Source organism: Desmodus rotundus, chromosome 2 (genome assembly GCF_022682495.2).
Source record: "Desmodus rotundus isolate HL8 chromosome 2, HLdesRot8A.1, whole genome shotgun sequence".
NCBI classification, from domain to species: Eukaryota; Metazoa; Chordata; class Mammalia; order Chiroptera; family Phyllostomidae; genus Desmodus; species Desmodus rotundus.
In genome coordinates, this window is record NC_071388.1 from 159,468,835 (window position 1) to 159,496,816 (window position 27,982).

Below are 27,982 nucleotides of genomic sequence, written 5' to 3' on the forward strand. Positions count from 1 at the left end.
CTGAATGCAAGGTTTTGTTTTCCCCAGGCAGAGAATAAGGCCATTTTTACAGTATGTCATCGAGGACATGCATTTCTCAGCGATATGTGGTACTTAGATTAAAACTGTGCTTTTAGTTGTGAACTGTAGCTCCAGTATTTAGTTTTAACTATCTACACTATAACTGCTCCCAAGCCATAAAGAAGGTAAAAGCTAGGTCACCCTGTAAACAGAGGTTGGGCTTTCTAATATACTGTTATCTCTTATGGGACAAAAAGCGATGGCCGTGCTCCATAAATGTTTCGCTGACTTATCCTATTTAGCTTTCTATGGGAAGTTGGGCATAAAAATGTGACCCATCAATATGAGCAATAAATATTTGCCGTGTACTTAGTGATAGATTAGATATTTATTGTTTGAAAATGTCCTGGAAAAAAGTGCTCGCATTGGCAGCACATGTCCTAAAATTGGAACGATACAGAGAAGGTTAGTGTGGCCCCTGCTCAAGGATGACACGCAAATTCGTGAAGCGAATTTTTTTTATGATCTCACCTTTAACTGGAACATAATCAACAGAAGAAAAAAAGCAAACAAAATATAACCAGAGACATTGAAGTTAAGAACAATCTAACAATAGTCAGGGGGGATTGGGGAGGGGACAGTGAGGAGACGGGATTACATGAACCACTATAAAGGACACATGGACAAAATCAAGGGGGAAGGTGGAGGTGGGGGAGGGAGGGGGGTTCAGCTGGGGTGGGGTGGAGGGATGGGGAGAAAAGGCAGACAACTGTAATTGAATAACAATAAAAATTTAAAAAAAAAAAGAAAAGAAAATGTCCTGGGGGGGGGGGGAAGGAGCCATTTTACCATGGAGAATATGGTTATTTGTTATATGAGAAAATAATTTCCTAGATCTGAAGTGACTCAAAATCGTTGATTTAGTATTAACAGTATTATATAAATTTTTAATATATTACAACCACAGGAATAGCTGCTTAAAGTCTGAATGTCATAATGCTGGATAATACACTGTGAGTAGTAGAGCTTCATGAAATCATCAAGGTGAAAGTTTCATTTAATGCTCTAGTTGTGTAATTGTACCTTTTGTTCTATTAAGTCCATTTGCCTCATCATAGTAGAACTGATTGCATAAACACCCTTCTCCACGCCCCCCATGACGCTTCTGTCGTCCATTCATTCACTCTACTTAGATCATTCATTGTTCATTCACTCTACTTAGGCTTGTTGAGCATGTGCAGGGACTAAACCAAGCTGCAAGGTGTGACTTGAAGATCAGGCCTTTGCCCTCCAGGAATAAACAACAAGTGGAAGGACATTCTCTGACACAAGTGTGAAAATTGTGCAGAGGAGCAATGGATGGAGGGGCCAGGTCTAGATAGACAGGGGCCTGTCCACACAGCCCTTATGCAATGCGGGATTTATCCACAGAAGATAAGAAGCCTTGGGTTTGGCTCCTTGTCCAACTACTTACTAGGTTTGTGACTCTGGGCAATTCACTTCAACTCCCTGGGTTGCCTAATCTACAAAATAGAAATAATAACAGCTGCTCACTGATCTCACAGAATGGTGGTTTTAAGGCTCAAATGAGATCGTGTAAATGAAAAGAATTTTTAAAGATTATATAAACTCTTTAGAACTAATGAACAAATTCAGTGAAGTTGGGGGACACAAAATCAATGCACAAAAATCTATTGCATTTCTATACACTAATAACAACCTATCAGAAAGGGGAAATTAAGAAAAAAATCCATTTACAATTGCATCAGAAGAATAAAATACCACCCTGGCTGGTGTGGCTCAGTGGATTGAGTGCTGGCCTGTGAACCAAAGGGTTGCTGGTTTGATTCCCAGTTGGGGCACATGCCTGGGTTGTGGGCCAGGTCCCCAGTACGGGGTGAGTGGGAGGCAACCTCACAGTAATGTTTATCTACCTCTCTTTATCCCTCCCTTTCCCTCTCTCTAAAAATAAACAAAATATTAAAGAAAAGAATAAAATACTTAGGAATAAATTTAACCAAGGAGGTGAAAGAATTGTATATTGAAAACTATAAGACATTTATTAAAAAATTGAAGAAGACATAAATAAATAGAAAAATATTCCATGCTCATGGATTGGAAGAATCAATATTATTAAAATGTCCATACTATCTAAAGCAATCTGCAGATTCAATGTAATCTCTATCCCTATCAAAATTCCAAAGGCATTTTTCACAGAAATAAAGAAAGTAATTCTAAAATTTGTATGGAACCACAAAGACCCCCAAATAGCCAAAGCAGTCTTGAGAAAGAAAGGCAAAGTAAAGGTTTTTTTAAACTCCTGATTTAAAGCTAAATTTCAAAGCTATAATAATTAAAAGAGTATGGCATTGGCACTAAAACAAGCATAGATCAATGGGACAAAACAGAGAGCCCAGAAACAAACCCACACATATATATTATTTTACAACAAAGGAGCCAAGGATATACAATGGGGAAAGGACAGTCTCTTCAATAAATGGTGTTGGGAAAATGGGACAGCCACATGCAAAAGAATGAAGCTCAGTCACTGTCTTATGCCATACACAACATTTATCTCAAAATATTAAAGACTTGAATGTAAGACTTGAAACCATAAGACTCCTAGAAGAAAACATAGGAAGTAAGTGCCTCGATTTATGTCATGGCGATGATTTTTTGAATCTGATTCCAAAAGCAAAAGCAGCAACGACGAAAATAAACAAGTGGGACTGCACCAGACTAAGACGTTTTTGTATAGCAAAGGAAACTGTCAACGAAATAAAAAGTTAACTTACTGAATGGAAGAAAATATTTGCAGGTTACATGTCTGATAAAGGGCTAATCTCCAAAATATATAAAGAACTCATACAAATCAATGGCAAAAAAAAAATCAAATAATCCTACTTTAGAAATGGGTAGAAGATGTGAATAGACTTTTTTCCAAAGAAGACTGACATATGGACAAGAGGTACACGAAAAGATAATCAACCTCATTAATTATCAGGGAAAGGCAAAACCACAGTGAGAGACGACCTCACACCTGTTAGAATGTCCGTGATCAACAAGAGAAGAAACAAGTGTTGGTGAGGATGTGGAGGAAAGGGAACCCTTGTGCTCTGTTGGTGGGAAAGCAGATTGGTGTGGGTACTATGAATAACAGCATGGAGGTTCCTCAAAAAAAACCTAAAAATAGAATTCCCATATGACCCAGCAATTCTACTTCTGGAATTGAAAAGCTATATGCACCCCCATGTTCACTGCAACATTATTTACAATAGCCAAGGTATGGAAACAAACTACGCGTCCATCGGTAAATGAATAGGTAAGGAAATTATTACACACACACAGACAGGAATATTATTCAGTCATAAAAAGGAAAGAAATCCTGCCATTTGCAACAATATGGAGGACATTGTGCTAAGTGAAGTTAGAGAAAAACAAATACTGTACAATCTCTCATATGTGGAATCTAGAACAAAAATAAACTAAACTCGCAGATACAGAGAACAGATTGATGGTTTCCAGAAGTGGAGAGTGAGGGAGGCAAGAGAAATGGGTGAAAGGAGTTAAAAAAGAGATTTAAAAAAATATATATATAATTATAGTATATAATATTTATTTACTATATTATATTATATGACATATATTATGGGCACTGGTGTCCAATTTCAGGTATTGTGACTACATCTGGACTTCATAATAAGAAAGGGAGATGAATTTGAAGAGGACTCAAAAAAGATGGATAAGAAGGTAAAAAAAAAAAAAAGGGAAACCTAAGACAACATCTTCAATAAGCACAGGAGGGACTCCAGGTGCTTCCTTTCTTTAACAAGAGCCAAAGAGAAGAAATGGATTTAAACCCCAGCATGAGGGATTTGGGTTAGGAAGAAGAATGATTTTATTTTCTCTAAGGGTCTTTTAATGGCTAGTTAAGGAAGGTGCTGTTTCTCCTCTTTTGGGAGTCTTTAAAAGCAAAGTAGAGCCATCTTAATGACGGTGAGATACTACTCATTGCAGAGTATATAGACGGAGTTCAGGTACGGGAAGTCCTCAGGTGATGCTTGGAACACACACAGTTTTAAATTATTCCTTGGGGGAGAACCAGAATCTCATCAGGATCCTACTCACCTTCTGGACAAAGTGGATGGAAAAGATGCGCCTTCTCTTCTGCAGACCTCTGTCATTCTTTTTCTTACTTTGTGTAACTTCATATATTTCATGGTGTAACTGCAATAGCCCAAGGGCCATTAAAGTCATTGGCTTCAGGACCAACCAAACCTACCGCTGCTTTCTCTTCCGCATGCGGGGGGTTCCTGTCATACAGGCCTCGGGGACGCTGCAGTAACTCAGGCCTCCGAGTGACAGCCCTCACCCCAGTGGCAGGTATTTCGGGATTCCTGGTATGTGGCTGGCAAGAAACCAGGTACATTGGGACCCAAAGACCAAACCTAACTTGGTCATTTTCCAGGCTCTATGATGTGAATGAAGTGAAACAAAATGTTTAGAGCAGTCAGGTACAGACCTACTCTAGGCAGAAGGCAAGGTATACTCTGCATATCCAGCCAAAACATGCTTCAAAGAAACCCTTTGTCCTGTTGGAACTGTTCTGGGATGTTCTTGGACCGACACCATGATTAAAGCTGGCTTCCATTCCCAAAAGAGGTGGGACCCTGCAAGTGGGCAGAGGCTTCTGGTGGCTTTGCCATTCTGGCTGCGGGCGAGTCCAGCCGTTAACTCCGGCCTCTGCCCCTCTTTGGCTGTGGGAGGAAGGGTTCCAGGCCAGAGGATGTGCCATTGGGTCCTCTATTTTCCAGGTATGATATTTGGGTCAGAACTATTCCTGAAACAGCACTGTTTTCTTAAACTTATTTCCCATCTAATTACACCTAGCTTGGAGCATGTGGTGTTTTTTTTCCACCCTTCATGGTTAGAGTTTGCCTTCGTATTTGTGTAGCCAACGGGAAATATGGCAGAAATAGGAGGGAGTTTCTGTCGTAACTGTCTATTTTTAGTGGCTCATAAACTTCTCAATATTCCTTTGGCCTGAAGCTATACATGCTTGGTCTCATCCCAAAGGGAAGTTATTTTGGAAAGTTTGAGCAAAATCCTCTCTATTGCTGCTTGGGCTGAATAAGGAAAACAGAAAAAAAAAAAAGGTGGGGCGGGGCTTTTGGGAAATCAGATCTGTAACTTTAAGGCTGGTGTGGAACTGGCCACTGGAATCCTACTTGGTCCATTCCCCTCTGCGCTCTGTTGGAGGTGGGGTGCAGGACTGAACACTTAGGGGGCCCTGTCAGAGGCTGCCTTCTAGTCACAGGAAAGTGGTGGTGCCATTGCCCCTAAGTTGAGGGCTAAGAGCTGGTAGCCAGTGGGCTACACTGAAGTAAGAAAGGAGGAAGAACGGGATCAGAACTCAGGAAACTCATCGTCTGCCTCTTCCTTAGTTGTAAGTTGACAGATCTGGTCCTTTGCCTGGAATTCAGTTGCCTCTTCTACAAAATGAAGCAGCTAAGCCAGCTCTCAGTCCTAATTCTGCTCTGGAATAAGGGGATAGAAACATGTCTCTTTTGGGGATGAAAGTACTCCAATAATTGGGAGGGGGAATTATTTTAATGTTTTAGAGGCACTTCTGGTATGAAGTCATGGAGACCAAAGGCAGGCTTTTACTGTAGCTCATATTAGGGGGAATAAAAAGTTTGAGGCTCTGGAGTACAAATATAGAGAGGACTTCTTGTTTGTGGAGGGTGGAGATGAAGGAAAAATATAAACAAAAATGAAGTGATGATTTTTATGTGGTCATTCTATTTAATTTCCCAGAAGTGAAGGTATTTATCCATCAGAGCAGATGAAAGCCAAGCTCAACTCTCTTCCAAAAGTATAAAAAATTTCATTTGTTTATTTATTCATTTATTTATTTCTTAAACTAATATTTATTAAGCACCACTAATTTTTACCCTTTCCTCTTGGAGTGGGAAAGGAAATGGATGCAGGAAGGAAAAGGTAATGGAAAAAACTGGTTGACTGTCTGGGCACAGAAGGTGGGCTTGGGGCCTAGGGAGTCCACTGAATATTTAATACACATTAAAAAAATTCCCACCCGAGGATATGTTTATTGAGTTGAGAGAGAGAGAGAGAGAGAGAGAGAGAGGGAGAGATGGATCAGTTGCCTCCCATGCATACCCTAACCAGTGATTGAACCCACAACCTAGGTATGTGCCCTGACTGGGAATTGAACCTGCAACCTTTTGGTGCAGGGGACAGTGTTGTAACCAACTTAGCCACCTGGCCAGGGTTCCACTGAACATTTAAATGGTATCCTCCAGTGGGCATCTCGAGTGTCACTAGGCAAAAGAGTGACCAGAGGCCTAGATGACATGTTTAGGCTTCCAGGTTTCAGTAGCAGATCCTCCTCACTAACTAGTGGTGATGCTGGGGCTCTCTACTCGGGGGCAGTGGGCAGGATGCCATCGCACCGTCATCAGCCTTCTCAATCCCTTGCCCTGTCCTCCATTCCCATGAGAAGCTTTGAGTTTTCACATGTCCTCAGCCAGGAAGGGCAGCGTGGACACATCTGTGTGTATCACGGGGTGCAGCTGATAAGCACCAGCTGTTGGACCCTACTTGGCCCAGAGCACCACATCCTCTTCCATATCAGCTACTGCAGCAGAACCACAAACCCTACCCCACGCGCCTGGTCAGAGCCAGTTTTGAAGGAGAAAAAGGAGTAGCGCAGGGAGCTTGGCTGGGTTTCTCGCCAACCAGGCAAGACCTGGAGTTGGTAGCGCTGCTGTCAGAAGCAGCAGAGGGGGAGTGGTAGCATCATTTTTCTGCAGCTTTGACGTGAAACCAAGAGAAAGGAATACCTATACTCTTGCCAACCTGAGAAAATTATACCAGGGCATAGAGTAGTCCTGCTCAAGCTTTCAGGTGCTTACGAATCACCAGGGTGGTGGTGGGGTTGGGGGAGGCTCTTGTTAGCACGCAGGTTCTGAATCAGGAGGTCTGAGCTGGGGGGCCTGAGAATTTCCATTTCTAACAAGCTCCTAAATGATGCCTACACTGCTGGGTTTTGCTTCAGTGTCCACAGCACCCTCCTCAGGGGTAGGAACATGAACGTGAACCAAGCTGGGCCAAGGATAGCATCTGAACATCGGTCAAGAGGTGGTCAATCAGAGTTTTTGCCCTTTTTAAAACTGGGGGTTTGAGGGATTGAACATGGAGCCGAGAGAAGGAAATGCTCTCCCCTCCAGTTGCTAAGTGTGGGCCCAAGTTGCTACTAGTGATGATTCCAATGTCCTGGAGGAACAGGTCTGAGAAGAGGCGGCAGATACCTATGACAAGTGAGCAGGGGAACAGAGAGGAACTTGACTGTGTTCAGTGTCCTGGTTCCGGTTGTCCCTAAGGGCAGCTCCACCTGGCCCTTCCTGTGGCTTTCCTCTGTGAGTCTGCAAACTACCCTCTATCGCTTAAACCAGTGGTTCTCAACCTGGCTGCCCATTTCAGTCTGATGCGGAGGCCTCTCACCTGGGGAGTCTGATTCAATCAGCCTGAGACAGGACTTAGACGGAGGTAGTTTTTAAAGCTTCCCAGGTGATTCTAACTTGCTGCAGAATGGAGGAGACCCACTGAGTTACACTCACTCAGGTTGGGTACAGAGCAGCAACTGGGGGTCCTCAAGTGGGCTCTCGGGAACCACCAAACTAGAACAATTGGACTGGACAGGAAGGGTGGGACACAGTCCTGAGAGGACAGCATCTCACAGAGGGCCTGACCAAAGGGAGGCTGAGGACCCCACTCTAGCCTTCAGTGACCTCTCTGCTCCCTAGACTTGTGCGTGCCACCAGGCAGCATCTCTGAGTCGTGCGTAGTGCTCAGCCTTGTTTGGTCTTTATTGTTCCAAGGGGTCAGCTCTCACTTCAGGTCACATGCTCCTTCGGGGTAGGGATGGTACCTCTGCCTCCTTCATTTCTTCTAAAGCCCCAGCTACTGTACGTGAACTTACTGGCATTCCCAAATACAAGGTGATTAGTGAATATCCAAGCATGTGTCGTAAACGGTTGGCCTCATTTTTCAAACCCAAAACTCCCCAACCTCCTCCTTGGTTGTGAAGAGTTCCTAAGGCTGTGCACTATATTCTCAGCGTGCATGCTGGAGGAGGGGAGGGGAAGATTCATCAAGCGCTTATTTTATGGCCCAGGCCCACATCTGAGTCCAGAGTGGCTGGAACATGCCAGAAGTGGGAAATCAAGGAGTTTGTGAACTCTCTTGCCACTTCAGGCCTCAACAACTTGTTCTCTTGAAATAGAAATAGCTGCTAGTTTTGGAGGCGGTGGTTTTCCACCAAGAGCAAGCCCTTTTCTCAGAAATGCAGTTGCCTGTGGAAAGTGAACCCTCCCTAACGAGTCCTTAACAGCTGTCAGCCCCACAGCAATTACTCTGCAGGCTTCTTGCTAAATTCCAGTGATGGTCTCCACCAGGGCTGGGAACACATGCGCACTGGAGGTAGAGCTCACAGAACTCTTTGGGTGGTATCCTCTCCCCTTTTCTCAGGAGGACTTGCCCTGGGAGGCTTCCAGGTGGACCTTCCACAGCGAATGTGAGGATACCAGGAAGCACAAGTGGAGTTCTCAGGCTCAGCCTTAGGGCTCTTCTCCTCAAGCCAAAGGATCTGAGGCTCGGTAAGAGACTGAGCTGATAGCTAGGAAGAGACACCGGCTTTGCCAGGGAAAAAAGTGTACAGGAAAGCTTGTTAATACGTAAAAAATCTCTCACAAACATGAACACTATCATTCTTTCCTCTGCAGTATTATTGTGTGGGTGAGAGCCGTAAAGCATACCAGTCACCTTCTGACCAAAGCCCTTAGTGCGGTCTCCCGGATTTTATTCTACCCCTGAGTTCAGTTCATTTGTCTGGGTCCCAGATTTCTCACGGTTGGGTATCTGCTTGTTCTAGCAAACACATTTCTATGGTTTGGCAAATTACTCATTAGATAAGGTGTCAATGGTCAACAGCCTTCAAATAACCTGTGGGAAACCAATTACAGTTATTGGTGTGAAAGGTAGGGGGCTATTTCCAAATAACTTGAATCCACATGAATGTCAATCCTTTTATTTCATGGGGATGTGTCCAAAATAAAAGACTAAATTGTAGCCTTTTTGGCATAGTAAAGGGATCCTCTTTGGCTTAGCAAGATAGGGAATTCATTTTTCTAACTCGTTTGAGAATCTCTGTTGTGCTCTGTTGCTCTCACCATTCTCCGTTCTCCAGACTCAATGACTTCCAGGGGTGGTTTCTACAGAACACCTGGGAAAGGCCCGGGGGTGGAGGGTGTCCTAATCCAGTCAGCTGCTGCTTACAGCCCACACTAAAAGGTGCCTATCCAGAGAACTCCCCCCCACCCCGCCCCCAAGCCCTTCCCTAGAGGTGGAATCCAGCCAGTTCTTCCCAGCTGGCTCTGCTGTCTCAGTGATTGATTTCACTCTCTGGCTCCAAGACTTGTGCTCTGGGGTAAAAAAGACGTTTCTCAAGAGAGTGATAATCGACACTTCCTGATAAGGTTCCAAATACCACTCTTCCCAGTTTAGTTTTGATTTTTCTGGCTTGGTTGCAGATCTTTCTCTGGAGTCTGATAACACCCCTCCCTGCAGTGAAGTGGGTTTTGTACTCTTTTGTCCTAGAAAGTGAAGGATTCAGAACCCATGGTTTGGATCCTTCACGTGCCCACAGAACTTTCTGCATTTCTTTCTGTTGCCACTAATCATGTGTTGTAGTAATTTGTATGCTTTTGTCACTTAACAATGATGTCACAGATGAGAGCTGTCCCTTATTTATTCCCATAGAATCAGCAACTAGCAGCTCAGTTCTTAGCACATAGTAGGTGTTAACTAAATATTATTTGAGTGACTGCTTTGTGTAAGTCACATTAGGGCATTTTGGTGATTTTCCAGGAAAAGTGAGACTACCATGACTCAAAATACATAGAATTGCAAGGTTTTAAGGTGTCAGGAGGGGGGACGCATTTGACTGTCGAGTTCAGAGCCTCAGTGAACTTTTGGTGTCAGTAAAATCAAATTATCCGTTAAATTGGTTTTCTTTCTTATAAATAAACTCCAAAGTCTTCTAAGATGACATGAAGTAATCCTGTGAGGCCTTAATATGTAGAATTTATAAAGTCTACATACTGATTTATTTATCCATTAAGTATTTGTCAGATTAATAAACAAATGAAAAAATGAGTCTCAATAAACAGAAGATAGATAAAATCCCTTTAACTTTCTTTGAATTCCATTATTAAAAAAAAAAAAAAAGCCCTGTACCTTTAAATGAGAGAATATATGTAAACCTAGTGTGATGTGTGGCACGTAAACGTTAGCTAGTTTGGGTATTTTACTGTAGGTAATGAAGTGATGTGCTTTCTCGTTCAGTACAAATCGTGGATGATGCCAACAGCTCCCCCACCCTTTTGTTAAATTAAAAGCAAATAAAAAATAACTTTTGAAAAATTATCTGGCTAAACATAGAATAATTTCTTGTATCTGAAGTCCTTGGTTTTGTAGTCTTCATTTTTCAGGAAGACCTTGATATAGCAAGGCAAGAAATACTATCTTCAACTTACAGATGAAAACATTGGTGGGTTGGTAGTGGATTTGGCTAGATCTCAGGTCCAAAATCTCTCCTCAGTGGTCTAATTCTGAGCTGGTAGCCCAGTAGTTCTTTTCACTTCTGCCTCATTCCCTGGGCTTTGCACGGAGCTCGATGTGGACAATTCTGTGACTGGGATACTAGCCCCACAGGCTCCTAGAAAAAGGGGCTGGATTAAAGGACTGAGAAGAGAGAAGAAATAGGGAAAACAATGTGCATTTCATTACTTACTGGTTCTTCAAAACTCCTCAGGGGATTTGGCCAGTTCCATCAGGGGACTAGAGAGGGTGTGGCGATTTTTTTTTTAACTTTTTAATCCTTACACAAGGATATGTTTATTATTACTATTTTTTCTTTGAGAGAGAGAGGGAGAGAGGGAGGGAGGGACATCGATGTGAGAAAGAAACATCAATCAGTTGCCTCCCACGTGTGCCCGGACAGGGGCTGGAACCCTCAGCCTTTCAGTGTATGGGACGACACTCCAACCATGGAGCCCCCGGCCAGGGCAAGGGTTCGTTGCTTTTAATAACACCGGTGAGCAAGGCCTTCTTATAGGGCAGGCAGCACTCCCCACCCTCCACCCAACCCCTCTTGCTATCTTGGTGGAGAAGACAGAGTTCCCTCACCCACTCTAGATGGCCTCCTCCCTCCCCTCCCAGACGGGTACAGGGTGCATCTCTCTTCCCCCTCCCTCCCTCTACAGGGAGGAGGCACAGGTTTTAGGTAGTTTCTGACTCCACTTTATCCTCGTGTCCTCAAATATGAATACAGGAGTCACACCCACTTTAAGCATTGTTTTGCTATTTAGGACAGGAACACAGACAGGGAGTGACAAATCTTACAAGACGCATAGAGCCACTAAGGGGTAAGGCAGGAATTAGGGTGGGCAAGTGGAGATGAGTCACGCAATGCAGGGGCTGATCCTGTCTTTATTTTAAATTCTGATATTTTGTGTATTCTGGAGTTTTTGCACTAAAATGTCAAATACCTTCTTCATTCCTGACTTCTCTCTCACCCTTACATTTTCCTGGAGTCAGCAGCAGTATAACCACCAGTATGGTCAGACTTGTTAGCTGTTGAGTCGTGTTCTTGCTGGTCTCAGAACACAAGGGCCCTGGCACTGCCCTGATGTCCCAGTGCACCATCTCTCCTGAATTAACGTAGATAAAGTGACCGCTGTGCCCGCACAGGGTGGGAACGCAACAAGTACAGATTCCCTGTCTTCCGGGACCTTTTGGGTTATGAGTAATAGACTCTAACTTAAATTAGCTCAAGCAAAAAGGAGAATTAGCTCAAATTACAGAGAAGCCCGGAGCTGGACGTTGGCTCCAGGGACTGAAAGGATGTAGCTAAGACCTCATCTCCTCATCTCACCACTGAAGAAGATGGTTTCCAGCATCCCAAGGCTCACATCCAACCTGCTTCCAACTCCGAGAGGAAGAGCTCCTTCCCTTGAACTCCACCAGGAAGGTCCTGGCAGAGCCTGGACCCATCACTGGGTTGGAGGGAATGAGCTACCTGGGACAGGCTTGGGTCCTATTCCCAGGAGGATAGGACCTGTGGGGGGCCAGGAGGGTCAGGTCCACCTGAACCACACGCTGAGGGTTCTCCCAGGAAAGGGAGCTTTGGTACCAGAGAATAGGGTGGGTCTGAGCAGGCAGAAGCGATAGATGCCCACTATACTTGTTACATTGGATTTACTCATTTCCATTTTATTTTCATTTTTGCTTTCAGTCTTACTAACTTACTTTCACTGAAGTCACAAATTAGGTTATTATTGGACCAATTTTATGGTTTCATTTTTACCTGATTTATTTTTTGGGCTTTCCTGAGGCAGCCTGATCCCCTGTTTCCCATTTTCTGTCAGCTTTATTTTATTTACCAGTCTCTCCCTTTTTATCCTCAGCTCAGGACTTGGGCCTCACCATCTAGGGTGTTTCTTGGGCTTCTGGTTGCTAATGGCAGCGGCGTGTGTACGTGTGTGTGCTGTTTCCAGTCCTGACTCCCTTCAAGTGCCACTTCTGGTGGTTTCAGCAAGCAGGCCGCCTCATTTCACAGGGCCTCTTCTGATAAGCCCACGGGAGGCATGTGTCCTGGGCGCTCCCGGGGGGTGTTTGGGGAAGGCATGCCAAGTCTCCTGGACACGCACTGCGCTCTCACTCCACCAAGCATGCGCGTGGGCAGCTATCGCTGTCTGAAATGCCTTGCCTGCCAACTTCCACTTGTCCTCCAAGTGTCTAATCAGGCGTCACTTCCTCCAGGAAACTCCCGGCCATCCAGACTGGGCTAGGAACAGGGTTCTTTCATATCAGCTGGTACGGCCATTTATGGACTCCACTTGTTTATGGAGTCGCCCCTGTACCCCATATATGTCCCTTGAATGCCCTGTATCACATCGTTTCATACTCATCGGTTTGTCTCTCTCTTCTAGAAGATGGCGAGCTCCTTGAAAACAGGGACTGTCTTCTCACTATTCCTAGCATCAGGAACACAGCAGGCCTTGGATAAATGTTTGGAGAATGACCTATCCCCTCAGCACAGAGTCTCTCCAGCTGTGCTGCAGCCCCTGCTGTTCCCCGGGCTCCTATCTAGTGCTGTTTATGTTTCTCACTTCCCCTTATTACACTGCAAAGTCCCTGTGGTAACCGACTCTGTCTTTATTTATTTCTGTTATCTGGCGCCTGGTCCCCTGCCTACCATATATAGTAGGTGCTAAAAAAGTATAGAAACAATATTTTAAGCTTATATCTCTTTAATTAAAAAGTTTCAAAAGTGGCAGATTATTACATACCCTTTTGTTTGTATCCGCTGAAGTGCTTGGCAAGTGTAATATGAACTAAACCATGTGACTTTTATCAACAGTTGATTTGGACGTTGCTTTAAGTGTCCTCAGGTACCAGACTGTTAAGTAACATGACTAGACTTCTGTTACTGTTTTAAAAAATAAGTTTTATTTATTGATTTGGGAGAGAGAGAGAGAGGAAGAGAGAGAGAAACATTGATTTGTTGTTCCACTTACTGATGCATTCACTGGGTGATCCTTGTATGTGCCCCGACCAGGGATCGAACCTGCAACCTTGGCACATCTGGATGATGCTCTAATCAACCGAGCCACCCGGCCAGGGCAGACTTCTGGTATTAAGATGAGAATAAGCCCTGAGAGTCAATGAGCACAATCAAAGCATCCTGTGTATCTCACAGTCTTATTTGTGTCCTGGGGTGTGTCTTTAGTAGGCACCTTGCAGAGGGAGCCCAAGCCTTTGCCTGAGCTGGGATTCTAAAAGCTCGGACTGGTGATGCCAGGGAATGGGGCTGGAGTCTTTGTCCAAAAATGAGGGTAGGTAGAGAGTGAGAACTGGACTTCAAGTAGAGAATCCAGAAGGAAGAAGCAGCTAGAGAAACACTGAAAGGAAGTACTGGATAGACTTCCAGAGGCAACGGGGTGCAGTGAGGACCTTGTCACTTCAAACCTGGGATTGAGTCTCTGGGTAGAGCGGGATTGTTTGGGTACCGGCTGAGCTCTGATGGAGGAAGGAAGACATTGGCCTCTGGGCTCTGTGCAGCGATGACCTTGAGGGTCAGCACAAACACCCCATGTTTAGACAGAACACCCTAAGCAGGGTACCCCAAAAGGTCTCAGCCAGGTTCCCTTTGGGGCCTACTGTGGTGGAAGTCACATATGGAAAGCCAGGCTGCAAGATGGGATTGCTGCCTTCGTCTGGGTTCTGAGCAGCCCAGGCCCAGAGAGCAGCAGCTCCTCCTCATCCCAGAATGAGGCAGATCAGCATAAATAAACATGATTAATAATGTGTCAGAAGCAGTCCAATAAAGGAGATCGGACCGGGCCCTGGTTACCCAGTCAGTGATTCACACCTGCTAGATGGCGGGGAGCTCAGGGCTTGTGCAGGGTAAGTGTGGGAACAGTGGCCCAAACTCCCAGGAAGACAGAGTGGGAAAACGTGCTTCTGTGTTTTTTAGTAATACCGATCAGGTTTAGCAGGATTAAGTACGGAGAAAACAGACCGATTGACTTCCCTCTTGGAAGGAGACACTTTCTTTCCTGGCCAGTTTACGTCAGAGTAGATCGTGAGGATTTGATGAAACAATGTCTTTATTTCCTATGTATATTTCTTTGTTCCAAAAAGAGCTCTAATGTGTTTTCATGTTGGGTTCAAAGAAGAGATTGTCCTGGAAAATCAGAGCTCCTTTGGAAGGGCAACCCGGACACGAAAGCCTTTGTGCCAGAGCCTCACCTTGTTCAGCTGAGCGCCGAGTTTCCTGAGCCAGGGCGCGCTCTCCGGCTCAGGTGGCTCTTAATGAAAGCAATTTACATGCAGAGAATGTGCGCACAGGCAGGCTCACACAAAATCAATGAGGTCGAGGGGAAACAGGAAAAAAGGGAATCTAATATAACCAAGAAGCACTTACATGGAAGGGCAAACATACATTTTTTGTGTTTAATGTCTGTTTAAAACACTTGTATACATAGCCTCCTTTCAGCTAAAATTTCGAATGTCTTGCATACTATTTATTATTCTCCCCCTCCCTCGCCACCCACCCCCTCCAAAGAAGGCTGAATTTCATCCTAGGTTAGGCATTGCTTCTTATTTTTCTTACATTTAAACAAATGCACAGTTCGAGTGCCTAGAACACACAGAATAATTTGCTGCCACTTTCCTCAACCAACTCAATGGGAATGAGGTATTGACGAGGGTCCCCTTAAACAAGCTGCCCGGTTTTGTCATTTCCATGAAGTTTGCTGGCATATAAATATAACCCCACATTCTTTTATGAAATACATAAATGCAGTAAAATAGTTGCTTTGGTTCTTTGCTGGAGGCAGAGGGAGAAAAATGTCAAACTCTCATTGTCCAGTGTTTCTAACAGACCCCTTTTGTATAACTGCTGCGACCTTCCAGCGTGAAGTTCCAAACTGCAGATAATAGCTTAAAAGGCTATCTGAACCCATTCTGTTATGTAGATGAAAGGAAGTCTTTAAAATTAATCTATGGCATCTTTGAATAAAAAAGAAGGGCACTCATCCAACTCATTTCCTCGGGCCAAAGCAGTGAGCAAGCAGAACAAAAATGCCAAAAGTCTGCTCAAAAGCTGGAGTTTGACAGGGCACCAGCACACAGATTAGCGACCAGGTTTTCGCTTGTGACCCGTCACTGTTTGGAAGTGTGGAACAGCGTGCGCTTGCTCAGTGTTCCCGCTACGTGAGAAGTGAATGTGAGGCATCGGAGTAAATACAGTGCAGTGTAAAGATTAAAAACCTGTTACATTGCTGCTTTATAACAAAATATTTTCTGAGATATATATTTAAAAGGAATACATTGATCGTCATTTTAAAATTATAAGGCTGTCCATCAGAAGACTGTGTAAATCAAGAGAAGCAAGTGAAAAACCGTTTGTCAGAATGGAATGAACATACTAGGGAGTATGTATTATACATCGTCCCAGAGAATCAATTTTCTTAACAAAATTGTGTCTCCAAATTTATTTATGTTACAACAAATACCACATTTAGGAATCAAATGCAAATATTGGCAAAATAAGAGATTTAAAGACATTTTGTTAAAGTTAAAATGGCATCTGCCGTTCAGGGCATTCAGGTGAAAAGATTTGGAAGTGCTCAGTTATCGGAAGTACTCATTTAGGGGGATCACTTATACAATAATTATGCATACTGTCCCTGTATACAAACAATAATGGGACATATGCTAAAAGGAAAGATCCCCTTCACAATAAGATACACGCACAAAACATTAAATACAGAGAAATAGAACTACTAGACCTATATGTAGAGGAAAAAAACAACTTTCTTTTGAGACATGTAAAAGCGGATTTGAATACATGGAGAAACATATTCTATATTTCTACTAGTAAAGACAATATTATTTGTAAGTCAATCCCCTCAAATTAAGCTCTAACTTTTAACATATTCTTTTTTTTAAAAGATCTTATTTATTTATTTATTTATTTTAGAGAGGGGAAGGGAGAGAGAAGAGAAGGAGAGAAACATCAATGTGTGGTTGCCTCTTGCCAGTCCCCTACTGGGGACCTGGCTTGCAACCCAGGCATGTGCCCTGACTAGGAATCGAACCAGCAACCCTTTGATTCGCAGGCTGGAACTCAATCCACTGAGCCACACCAGCCAGGGCGCTTTTTAACATATTCAGTAATCAAAATGCCATTGGGATTTCCTTAAAATTAAAATTCCTTAAAATTGAATGAATAAGTGAATATATGAATAAATGTCCATTGAAAAGAAAACTGAGTAATATTAGGAAGACCCGCCAACTTTCAATCTCTGCTTGAAAGTTACTGACAAATGTTTTTGCAACAGCTAACATTAGAATGAGATTTTTTATTTAATAAACCAAACCCCTACTAATGCCTTAGTTTAGTGTCTTTCAAGTTATATTAATTTATACACTGTGTTTTATGGAAAAAATTCTTGTTATCCTAAGTGATGACTCAAATTATTATTTTTTAAAGTAACATTACTTAAAAATAGACCCACACAAAACTAGGTATATACTTCTAAGGTTTGTGACCCTTAAAAAGCGTAACACCAAAATATACAGGGTCCAACAGAAGTAACGCCGTTGAGTGTGGTTGGTAGGGTACATGAATGTCTCGCATGAGGTGGACAGCAATTTGAACATTTCACCTAAAATGTCACATGGCGTGCTTGAGTGTGATACTGTTATGTTACAGAATTACATGCTTATGATTTTGTAATAAAAGATTTGATACACACTACCAAAGGGGCGTTATTTGTGCTGGACCCTGCATTTATCAATTAAACATCCATAATCATAAATCAGTAAAATTCAAATGAGCCACAGATGTATTTATGTAAACTAAATTGCTGATATTGGATTTAATCACGGAGAGATGTGTTTAGTCATTTATATTTCCCTAGTTGACTTGATTCTTTTGATAGTGATATGATGGGCCATTATTTGTTGTCACCGCTGTTATTGTCAGTTTTTACATTTGGGCTTTTACCCCTTGACCCATTATATTGGTTGTGCAATCATTAGTGCATTGCCTTGTACTCAAGGTGTACAGAGTGTTGTGTGCAGCACTGAAGGCTTCGCAGCAGTCTCTTGGAAACGCAAAGGCAGATGCTAAACTTGGGATCGCACTTGGTGGCCAGGTCGTCATCCAATGGCCCAGAACCCTCTTACTTTTCTTAGTTCGTAATCCAAATGGAAACCACAGATTTTTAAATTCTTTCAGAAATTGTCAATCTCAGTTTGAGAAACATTGCCCTGGCTTATTTCAAGTAGTATCTCTGTATGTGTGTGTGTGTTTTAATTCCGGGATGACAGAAGAAATCAGGAAATCTTTGGCAATTGTTGTAAATGAGATTTTGTGACCATTGATCTACCTTTTCAAAACCCATCTCAGGCGTGAACCAATTGATCCTTCTTTGGAGATACCCACTCCTAACCCTATTATGCAGATGAAGAAACGGAGACAGAGAACAGCACTCCAGGGGCAGGGAGAAAGTTGTGGTGGAGGTTAGATTAGAGGTCAAAGTCACACCAAATTGAGAGGGAAAGTGAGGGGTAATCACACGAGTTGCTCAGCCTTCAGTTTGCTCTGACAATCATTTATCCTTTATCTTTTTTGTTCTTCTGGCTAAACAGGACTCATTGGCACTGCAGACCAGAATGTGCAGGGCCTCACTGAACATTTGCACTAACGACAGACTCCCTGTACCTCCTCCCCTATGGGTCCTATTCAGCTATAAGGGACTAGATGAGAGCTAATAGCTTGTCTGAGATCATGAGAGCCAGCAGTCAGCTTGCATGGTGCTATCTGCTTCTAATTACAGACCCCGGAAATGTGAATGCTTTCCATGGGGAGCTACAGATACTCCCCAAGTACAGATGTCCCTTCTTCTTTAGCAGCTGCCAGGTGCTCAGCAGCTTGGGAGCACTTCAGATAAACAAGCACCTGGCGTTGCATTGCCTCAACTGCGGCAAGTGCAGGCACAGCCCTCAGGTATCTGGGTGTGCACTTGCCTTAGTCATAGTGAAACTGGAGAGAACGTTTCTTCAAATCAGACCAAGTTATAACCACCTCCCCGACTATCAGGGGAACGTCACCCTAGCCATAGTTACTCTTGTAACTGAAGGAAATCACCAGAAAATGTAGAGCACCAAAGAGATTATGCCAAGTAGATTCCTAACTAAATGCCGTTTAGTATTAAATAGAGCTTTCCAATGCCTGAAACCTTTTTGCAACTCAGCAGAATAGCACTGGAAAATAATTACAGTTCCATAGTTCTTATTATCAACTCTAGTCAGACCTGGAGTCCTATTTTTAAGCCACCAGATTTGAGCCCTAGCCGGTGTGGCTCAGTTGGTTGGAGCATCGTCGTGTAACTGAAAAGTTGCAGTTCGATTCCCATTTGGGGTGCATACATGGGTTGTGGTTTGGTATCTGTTCCCGGTGCTTACCATCAATGCTGCTCTCTCCCTCTCTCTCTAAAAGCAATGAAAAATGTCCTTGGTGAGGATAAAAAAAATTAAAAAAATACCTGACTTATTTGCATGTTGGGGGTAAAGTGCCAGAACTAGTCACAGCAATCCAGGTTGAACTGTTCTGTACTTACATTATTTTGTTTGGTTTTAGGATCCCCAAAGTAGGGCTTCATAGATCGTTAAGAGGGAGTTTGAACTATGATCTTCAATAGGGAGCTTCTTCACATTGTCAAGGTTCAAAAGTTAGATGTTTATAAACATGCTCCTACTTGCATAAAAGGGGGGATGTAAACCAAACCGGTAACAATGATCATCTCAGGGGAGTGGTACTGAACGGGTGGAAAATGCCACTTTCTGTTTTACACACTTCTATTGTCTAAGTTTCTTTGTTCAATAGTGACCAGCTGACTCATATTTTTTAACTGTTTAAAAACATTGTTTTAATTTAGAATAATTTAATTTACTTATGGAAAATGAAACTGGATTCACACTCATGCCAGGAGCCAGTGTGATGTAAGTCTTAGAATAAGTTGATTTGAATTGACCGACTTCAGGAGGAGCTTATGGAGATAGACTGAAAAAATCCAGGGCGGAGCTTCTCTCTAAGAGTGGGAGGTGTGCTTTCTCTCAGTTTCTTCTCATCCAGAGTCCTAGATTAGAAGCAGTATGATCCATTTTTAATTTTTTGAAGTATCTCCACACAGCTTTCCACAGTGGCTGCACCGACCTGCATTCCCACCGACAGTGTAAGAGAGTTCCCCTTTCTCACATCCTCCCGGGGCTTACTGTTTGTTGGTTTATTGATGATGGCCATTCTGACAGGTGTGAGATGGTATCTCACTGTGGTTTTAATTTGCATCTCTCTGATGATTACTGATGCTGAGTATCTTTTCATATGTCTATTGCCCATTTGTATGTCCTCTTTGGAGAAGTGTCTATTCAGGTCCTTTGCCTGTTTTTAATTAGGTTGTTTGTTTTTTGGGTGTTGAGCTTTGTAAATTATTTATAAATTTTGAATATTAATCCCTTATCAGATGTTTTGGTGAGTATGTTCTCCCATTCTGTGGGTTGTCTTTTTATTTTGTTGATGATTTCCTTTGCTGTGCAAAAACTTTTTAGTTTGAAGTAGTCCCATTTGTTTATTTTTTCTTTTCTTTCCCTTGCCTGGGGAGATATATCTGATAAAAGATTGCTATGAGCAATGTTTGGGATTTTATTGCCTATGTTTTTTCTAGGATTTTTAGTTTCTTGTCTTAACATTTAAATTTTAAAAAAAATTTTATTGTTATTCAATTACAGTTGTCTGCATTTTCTCCCCATTCCTCTACCCCACCCCAGCCAAATTCACCTCCCTTCTCCACCCTCCCCCTTGATTTTGTTTTAAATTTTTAATCCCTTTTGAATTTATTGTTGTGTGTGGTGTAAGAAGGAGGTCTAGTTTCATTTTTCTGCATGTATCTGTCCAATTTTCCCAACACCATTTATTGAATAGACTATCTTTAGCCCATTGTATGTGCTTGCTTCCTCTGTCGAATATTAATTGACTATAAAGGTGTGGGTTTATTTCTGTGCTCTCTATTCTGTTGACCCTTCGATCCCATTTCTGGAAATATATCCAAAGGAACCCAAAACACTAATCTGAAAGAACACAAGCACCCCTGTATTCATTGCAGCATTATTTACAATCAGTAAGATATGGAGGCAGCCCAAGTGTCCATCAGTAGATGAGTGGATAAAACAACTGTGGGACATTTACCCAATGTAATTCCACTTGGCTGTAAAAAAGAAGAAAATTTTACCCTTTGCAACAGTCTGGCTGGACCTGGAGAACATTATGCTAAGTGAAATAAGCCTGTCAGAGAAAGACAAATACTATATGGTTTCACTCACATGTGGAATCTAATGAACTAAAATACATGGAAAATGGGGACAGACTCATAGACGGAGAGCAGGATGACAGCTATGGGCAGGGTGAGCGTTGAGGGTGGAGGGATTGAGCAAAAAGGAAAAAGGACTCATGGACACGGACAACAGTGTGGCGATTGCTGGGGGGAGAGGAGTATAAGGGGACTAAGTGGTAATGGAAAAAAACAGAATAAAAATAAATAAATAAAATGAAATAAAAAGAAGTAGTACAAACCCAGGAAAATTGCAAGCCCTCGAGTGGAGCCCGGGGCATGACTGGTGACCTTCACGTCCTGTTACAGCAGACTGGATCCAGCGTCGCTGGAATGTGATTCTGGGACCCAGTCATGGAATCACCTTGGCCTCTGTCAAGGATTTGCGTCACAACTTTAGGGTTTTTGCGCAAACATAACGTCAAGGTTGTGTTCCACCATACAGCCCTGTGAACTCTAGTGTGTTGGTGGATGCTGAGAAAAAGAACATGCTACTTCTGTGCTGATCTGGTCTGCTGGGGAATACTTGGTGAGATTAGGGAGACTCGTAATCTAATCCTGATTCTGCTCCTAATCCTATATGGGCCTCAGTGTCCTCAACTCTACATACATGAAAAGATTGAGTTCTATGTAATCTCTAAGGTCTTGTTTAGCACGAAAACTTTATGACCTCTAAAGCGGTCCATAAACCAAGAATTTTGCATAGTAAGTACCATACAGTATCTCTGTCATTCCTTTTTAAAAAGCCCAACTTTAAACATAGCAATTTATTCAGATATATATGTGTCATATGTCAAATGTAATAGGACACATCAGTCAGAGAAAAGCCGGGTTGACCTGCTTTATAGGGACAGAAATGGGAGAACTGAGAAAAGTGGTATGCTTAATTTTCTCATAAAGTAAGTATGGATTTGGGATTAGGGTTTAGCCCGCCATGCTTCATCATGGACACAAGTCTCCTCACTTCATTGGCACAACATGATCCTTAGGAATAAGGATCATATCACCCATTTTTTCTTCAAATTACACCTTAGCCTGGGGGGGGCAGAGCTGTGGATGGCATGGGCTGTGCAGGGTGGCACCGTAACTGACATTCTTCTGGCCCAGGTATTCCCACCGTGCTGGGGCCCCTTTTGGGTGGGGTCCTGAAATAGCTGATGAATCAGCTTGGCCTGACTCCATCGGGTGTTTAAACTGTCCCCAAAGTGGTCTTGTGGACACTGGGGAAGAGAGACTGTGCATGAGTCGTCTGAACTCTTGACCAGCATTTGTCATACTCAGTATGAGCCTCTTCTTAACCAGGATGCAATTCGATGTTGACCACCCTATTCCATACTCTATTGTACAAAATAAGGGAGCTCAGAGTGACTTTGGCCATCATCTGAAAGGTGAATGCTAACTTGACCCCTTCCTCTAATGTACTTCCACACTTTCTTGTTTCTTCTCTTTTTCTTCTATGCTCTTTCTGTTTCTTCCTTCTCACCTGACTCATGGCTTCTCATGGCACTCACAGATGGGCATTACATTTATAGAATCACATTGGTAATTTTCTGTCATTTTCATACATCAATATATTATTTCATAAATTTCCTGCTACAAATATTTTCAGGTGCTCAGGATCCTATTGAGACCAATTGCATATTTTTTTGTCATCCAAAACATTAGAAATTTAATTTATTTCATTTAAACTTTTCTTAATTTAATATGAGCTATTTTACAAAGCTAAATCTTTAAATCTTGTAGTGACATTGTTCTTTGCCCTTCCCCCCGTTACCTGTGGGTATAGTGACTTGAAGCTGTGACTATGTTCGTGAGAGCCTGTACTAAAGCAGACACAAGAGTCACTCTTGCAGCCACGTTTATAAACTGGGAAAGCCTAACAGACAAAGAAATGTGGTGTTGCTGGTGTTTATGTGGAATAAGGTGCACAAGCTCTCCAAGGTCCCGTCACACTAAATACACTTGCCTTGCTAAGTATACCTATCAGATTCGCTGCCTTTAAACGGTGAACCCAGTGGTAAACATTTTGATTAGTGACAAGTGTTTTCACATCTGCTTATTTCAAGCATAAGTGCTTTTCTCCTTCTCACAGAAAAATTGGAATAAGGCAAATATCATCATCCCTATTCAATTCCGCTTGCAGTTTCAGCTAGTATGTAAATACAAGGCCTGGAGCACCAGAAAATGCCTTAAATGAACACAGTATTGTAACTGCATTGCCCCACGCTACAGAGTGACGGGAATTGGCATTCCTAATGGAGCTGTGGTGAATAGTCATTTTTCCATCTGGAAACTAAGCATATGCCACTTAGGAGACTGAAAACTGGTGTGACTTCACTGTAACTATAAAGATTATAAACTTTATAATCTTTCAAATGTAATTCACATTAAAGATGGATATGTTGCTGTAAAAGTATATGCATGAGAAATAGAACTGAATTAGTTGCTGAAACTAATTAAGTCCATTTTTTTCAGAGGTAACCTGGGGCACAACTACATTTAAAACACACACACCCACCCCTCACGGGTGGGGGTTCAGCAGCACCCTTTGATTGCTCTTATTAGGGGCCAGAGGAACTTGGAAACGTTCCTGCTCATTTCTCCACAGGATTCCAGTTTCAACAAGAATTGCCAGAATCTCCTTAGAGATACAGAATATTGAGGAAATGGAAGGAGATTGAATAACTCCTTTGAGAGTTATATAATACACCTTATGTCATAAATAAAATTCTGTCATTAGAGCTTGGGTTGAAAACCTCCTGGGGATCAACAGCTCTTTCCTCTGTTAGAACCGCTCTCTGGAAATTAATGGGCTTGGCTTTGTGTCTCCAACTCTTCTGCACAAATGAACCAAACTGAGAATCAGTTGGAGTCACTGAAGCTTAACACAACTCCAGCCATTGTTTATGTGGCTCCCATGAAGCCCCTGTGCCAAACTGATTAGATTTACAGTTCATTCGATAAGCTTGTCTGCTCATAGCACACAAGGCAATGAACCTTTTCACAAAATGAAACTAGAGCTGGAGAGGGAAAAAAAAAACCAAAGCCTTTAATGAAGAGGGTGGCTGAGAGACTTTGGTGAGCAAACCTTTATGTATTTAGAAAGCCTCCCCTAGCCTGGGGTTTTCATGCCCAGTGTTGGACTGACACTTCGGGATTTGCCCTCCTGCTTACCGGGAACTCCGCAGTGCCATTTAAAAAATTCGTTGTGATAATGGATAAGTGTAACGCTAATGGCAACTAGGGACTGTAAAAGACTCTTAAAGATGAAGTGGCTCAGGGAGCACCATGTGGATCTGTGGACACTGTCACCAACCACATAATGCCAGACAGAGCTGCTCTTTGTTCTTCCCCTCCCCGCCCACCCCCACACGAGAGGCTGGGAGAAACTACATAAAGCCTACCCTATTTGCACGTGTTTTAGACCGATTATTGAGTGATTGGGAATTACTCATGGAGCCATGAAGTCATCATCCACACAACTCTTTCTAGTCACCTTTAAGCAACTATAACTGATCTCATTTCTGCAAGAGCGTGACTCAGTCAGCAGCTTTGCCAACCGCAGCCTAGCGCTGTGGACTTGTTCCCACTGAGGAAGACAGCAGAGCACAGGCCAGCCGCATAGAGGTTGGTGCCCACCATAGGAGGAGCCCTGCGTGGCAACTTCATGTCACATCTGCTTTGGTTAGTTATTGCTTCATCACAAACTACCAACAACCACTTTATTAATGTCTCACAATTCTGTGGGTCTGAAATTTGGGGAGGGCTTGACTGGGTGGCTCTTTGGTTTCACAAAGTGTCAGCAGGGATTACCTGGTGGTATTCAACTGGTGGCTGGGTAGGTTTGTAGGGTCTGAGGGAGCCTCATTCCCACCCAGCACTGTGGCCTGGTTGGCTGGAAGGCTGGGTCAACCAGACCTGTCCCCCTCCAGGTGGTCTCATGGTTGCTCCATCATGGAAGTTGAACTTCTTACAGAAAGGCACGGGGTCCAAAAATGAGTGTTCCAGGAATGAGCTGCAAGGCTCCTTATGCTTTAGCATGGCAAGCCCCTGAATGTCACGTCCGCTGACTTTTATGTTCAAGAAAGTCACTAAGGCCAGTCAGATTCAAGGGTAAGGGAACGACCCCACCTCTCAATGAGAGGAATGTCAAAAAAAAATCTGTGGCCATTTTGAGTTTGCCTCAAACCCTTTCTTGTGACCTTAGGGAAAAATCAGTATTATAAATCAAGACATTTCTCAAGTCCCATGCCCAATAATGGGGAAATATGGGAGAAGAAAACTCTCAAGAAACCCTACGTGTGCACTGAGTGCTTAATAGTATTTAGTAACAGTTGGGAGATCCACTAAATGGAATATATTATTGAGCCCTGACCAGTGTGGCTCAGTGGGTTGTGTATCACCCCACAAACCAAACAGTCATTGGTTCGATTCCCAGTTGGGGCTCATGTCTGGCTTACAGGCCAGGCTCCCCTGTAACCCAGTTGGGGGTGTACAAGAGGCAACCGATTTATGTTTCTCTGGCATGTCAATGTTTCTCTTCCTCTCTTTCTCCCCCCCTTCCCCTCTCTCTAAAAATAAATAAATAAAATCTTTATTTAAAAATGGAATATATGACTGAGAGTAATTGCACAGGCTTCAAATTGATAGCTCTTGGATGACAATTTTACTATCCACCCTGAATAAATCACAGAGGAGATGGATGTGTATAGAACAGTATAGTCCATAAGCATTAACCTCTGACACTCACACATTGGATGCCTTTTTCCATTGTTTACCTCATGGTTGTCATCTTATTGCTATAACCACACTCCTTCGCATATTAACCAGGCCCTGGAATTTTCTGAAACTATAGTTGTGGCTTTGAAGCACATCATATCATCCTTGCAGGTGCAAACAGAGGCCTATTTTAATGTTTATTGCAATAAAAAGTCACATCTGTAGTATTGCTTTAAGTTCACAAGCCTCAGCGGTGTCTGCTGTGGTACTCAATTCATGCTTTCTCCCAGAAATCTTTTCCTGAGAAGACCAAGCTGGTGCTAAGCTTCCTCCCATCCAGGCATGCCCAGTGGGAATGGTGGGAGGGCAGACTGACCCAGTGATATACCGTTGGGTGGATTGGCTGGTGGGGGGGGAATATAAGGGAAGTCTGTCACCTGAACCCTCCCACCTCATGTCACCATGTCTTCTCTCTGGTGACAATAGGGCAAGACGCACTGAAGGTGGTAGCACTGTGAGCATGTCAGGATGTCAGACCAGAGTGAAACAAATATATTTTCCAATTTAGGGAGTTTAGCCCTCCTAGGAGGCTGGCTGCTGCCTTTTTTGTTCAAAGGACGTTGGGATTTGCCGCTGTCATGCCCCCTCTCCAATCCATCCTCCTCCTCTCCAGTCCCCCTCCAACCTCCCCAAAATCCTGTGCAAAGAATTTCTGCTCCAGGTTATACAGTCCATTTTCACTGTGTCCTAGCTGCCTTTGAATTGTTGGCAGGATATAGCACGAAAGACCTTGAGTTCAAAATGGTATCTGGCTGATTGGCTGACTTCATGCAGGGGTTTTCCATTTCCGTGAGAATTACTGATCTTCAGAGGAATCTGTGAGTAGGGAGGATGTACCGTTTGAAGAGAGCGCGCCTTTGGGTATGCTCCATTTTAAGCGTGTGATACAAGAGTGACACATTTTATTGAAAAACAAAACAAAAACCAACCCTCCAACTTCAAAGAAGTCTACTGGCCTGAAAGTGATGATTGGTGAAAATCCTTAGGTACCAGAGTCATTTTTTAGGAGTTTCCCTGTTCCAAGTCCAGTTATGGGTACAAGGGATACGAAGATGAATTAAGCATGATCCCTGATTTGAAGCACCTAACAGTTTCGTAGCAGCCAGTCACGGAAGCAGTTAAACAGCAGAGTCACGGAATACGAAGTAGGAGAGAGCTGCATGCGAGTGTGACAGAATCTGAGAAGGACGGGCCGGGGCAGAGGGATCCAAGTCTACTTAATGCTACGCTCCTCTGAGTATTTGTCCTAAGTGGCTGATGGCTACAGTATATATGACATATGTATACTACACACACACACACACACACACACACACACATCCTTTTAAACAACATTTGAAAATATTTCAACCTTGGAATATATTTTAAAAATGCACACAATTATTTTTCCTGATTTGAATTATTTTTAAAAATACAAATTGAAACTGTTTGTAACCACTAAAGACATCACCCCCTGACTAGCGAACACGTAAAGAAGTAGATGGATTTTGGTTATTTACAGAATGTAAATTAAGAAATTCTAATAGCCCTTCAAAATCAAAGAGCTGACTGTCTCTCATACTCTCTTACCTCCTTTGCAACCAATGTGGCATTTACCCAACTGCTTCTTGTAACCAACAGCAACCGGGGGTGGGTTGGCTACTTGGGGAAAATAAACTTCTGGAGCAGTGGGGTGGAGACTCTTTCCTAGTAGGGTTAAGGCTAAAAACATTCATCCTGGCTGACTGGGCAAGGTAGGGCAGGAGTTCCCCTGGCTAACCTTTCTAAGCTTTCCATCCTGTAAGCTGGAAGGCCCAGCAGCAGGGGTTGCTGTGTGCACACCTCAACCTAAATGATAAAATGTTACTGTTATTTTTTTCCTGCCAGGGAACACCTTCCGATCAAGATCATGCTTTGTGAACTGCTACATTTCCTTCTTTGGGAGGCAGGAAATTTGGTCTCTGTGGACTCTTTGTCGGCCAAGGCTGAAGAAAGGTATGAAGGTGTGGCCTCGTTTATAGAATCAGAAGTCGGGAAATCCTGAGTCTTAATTTGGTCAGTGATCCATTGACATCCTTTCTTAGGAAAAGTTCCTGCTTCGACGTCTCCAGATATAAAATAGGACAATGGCTTTTGCTTGTGGAGTTGCATGGTACTTTCTAACGGTTTCTGAAAATGAA

At 43.0% G+C, this 27,982-nt stretch overlaps 1 long non-coding RNA gene and 1 other non-coding gene across 2 annotated transcripts; both read left to right on the forward strand.

Annotated features, from left to right (window-relative positions):
- Positions 1 to 416: 416 nt before the first annotated feature.
- On the forward strand, positions 417 to 523 carry LOC112305847 (U6 spliceosomal RNA). Its single transcript, XR_002974866.1, has one exon. It is a non-coding gene; the product is annotated as a U6 spliceosomal RNA (small nuclear RNA).
- A 4,199-nt stretch (positions 524 to 4,722) lies between these two features.
- On the forward strand, positions 4,723 to 27,982 carry LOC123479819 (uncharacterized). The gene is made up of 3 exons (XR_006655574.2): positions 4,723 to 4,814; positions 27,690 to 27,797; positions 27,887 to 27,982. It is a non-coding gene; the product is annotated as an uncharacterized lncRNA (long non-coding RNA).